This window comes from Sinocyclocheilus grahami, unplaced genomic scaffold, assembly GCF_001515645.1.
Source record: "Sinocyclocheilus grahami isolate Dianchi unplaced genomic scaffold, SAMN03320097.WGS_v1.1 scaffold52.1, whole genome shotgun sequence".
Classification (NCBI taxonomy): Eukaryota; Metazoa; Chordata; class Actinopteri; order Cypriniformes; family Cyprinidae; genus Sinocyclocheilus; species Sinocyclocheilus grahami.
The window spans coordinates 694,659-696,426 of record NW_015505231.1 but is presented as its reverse complement, the minus strand read 5'-3'; positions in this window follow the sequence as shown (position 1 = coordinate 696,426).

Below are 1,768 nucleotides of genomic sequence, written 5' to 3'. Positions count from 1 at the left end.
AGCATGATCGCATGGAAGGTGACAGTGTCACGCCCCCTCCCTCAAGACTCTGAGCTCCGATTGGTGGAGTGAGAGCGGCTCCAGCGCTCTGATTGGACAGCTCTGTTATGACAGTTACGATCTGCGACTCTGAATGATGGCGGACCCTTTGTTTCTTTTTTGTGTGGATCAAACATAACTTTTTACATTTTTTAACCGATTTATTATTTTTGTATTTTTTTTTCTTTGTTGTAATTTATTGTTGTATTCTAGTGTCAGAGATGAAAAAAATCTCTTAATCTCAAATATAGATTTATTTATATTTTATGTGTATAGAATTTGCCTAAAACGGGTTACAATTTAACAAAATAATATTGATTGAATTGGGACATTTCATACTTATGAAAACCAAACAGTACGACTTCTAGGCTGTTTTTTCCCCTCTTTAATATTCTTTAATAAATGAGCAAATTTCCAAACAAAAGCACACATCAAAATTAACAAGATATATGAATACCATAGAAAGAGTTACAGAGATCATATTTTTGAATAGTCTTCAATGGATATTATAAATATTTATGGGGTATAGCGCAAGCTTTCAAATACATACCATCCTTCTGAAGAAGACAGAATGCATAAATGGTTATTCCCATGACTTTAAATGAGAAGCGCAACATATCTGTGCAATTTTTTTTTCTTTATTAACAACTGAACAACATTATAAAATACTACTACGAATAACAACAAAGAGAAATTGGGGTAAAAAAGAAAAACACATTAAAAAGCAAAACAAAGGTGTATCAGAGTCTCTAATACAGTCAGTGTACTGCCCGGTTTCACACAGTAAATCAGCAAATGTACATTTATATAGAGAGACTGTAATCACGCTCATAACATAATTAATTAATTATTTAAAATGTTTAAAATACTACTACGAATAACAACAAAGAGAAATTGGGGTAAAAAAGAAAAACACATTAAAAAGCAAAACAAAGGTCTCTAATACAGTCAGTGTACTGCCCGGTTTCACACAGTAAATCAGCAAATGTACATTTATATAGAGAGACTGTAATCACGCTCATAACATAATTAATTAATTATTTAAAATGTTGTTTTATATTTGCGCATGTTCTGCATGTACACCCAAACGACTGCGGTGCCAGAAGGACCCCTGTTGTTTTGGTTTTGTCATAGTAGTGAGTGAGTAGTTTAATTCCCGCCTGCGCAAAATTCGCAGTCTCGATCTCGCGACCCTCAAATCGCTGCTGGGGAAGCACGTTGTAGGCACTTTGCTCTTTCAGGTACAACATTAACGTTTTATTTTTCGAACGAACGTTTATTGAGACCGTTGAATAAAAGAAGAATTACAATTCCACGCCGATGTAACGCTTCCTCGCGCATTATTTCCAGAAGCTTCTATGCAGCGCGTGCGTTAATCCCGTACGCCACTAATTACGGGTTATTTCCTGCACTGTTGCATTACAGTTTACATAATTAATTAATTATTTAAAATGTTGTTTTATATTTGCGCATGTTCTGCATGTACACCCAAACGACTGCGGTGCCAGAAGGACCCCTGTTGTTTTGGTTTTGTCATAGTAGTGAGTGAGTAGTTTAATTCCCGCCTGCGCAAAATTCGCAGTCTCGATCTCGCGACCCTCAAATCGCTGCTGGGGAAGCACGTTGTAGGCACTTTGCTCTTTCAGGTACAACATTAACGTTTTATTTTTCGAACGAACGTTTATTGAGACCGTTGAATAAAAGAAGAATTACAATTCCTCGCCGATGT